This window comes from Pecten maximus, chromosome 3 (assembly GCF_902652985.1).
Source record: "Pecten maximus chromosome 3, xPecMax1.1, whole genome shotgun sequence".
Classification (NCBI taxonomy): Eukaryota; Metazoa; Mollusca; class Bivalvia; order Pectinida; family Pectinidae; genus Pecten; species Pecten maximus.
The window spans coordinates 44,028,918-44,029,296 of NC_047017.1; positions in this window are offsets into that span (position 1 = coordinate 44,028,918).

Genomic DNA, 379 nt, shown 5'->3' on the forward strand with positions numbered 1-379 from the left:
GCAATTAAGTGCAGTAAGAGGTGAGTATAACGGCAGGGGGTACATTGGCAAGTACATTGTATATAATAGACGGTTTTTGTGATAAATAAGTATAGTTTTTTTTACCTTCTGACTATATTGACATCTCTACACAAGTGTTGGTTGCTTATATTTGGCCTGTGTTAAACCTAGGTTTAGTAGTGGTAATGTTCTGTAGCTGCTGCCCGTCCACTGAGAGTAAAACAGGTATGTCTTTCTGAAGACATTTCTGTCCTGAATGGAGTAGATATCTCTCTCCTACCCTCAACCATGGAAAGACCTTGTAAGGTTTTGGTTTAATAAACATCTTTGTGGAGTCACTATCGATATTCTAAACTTATGATACAGTTAGTGAAATTGC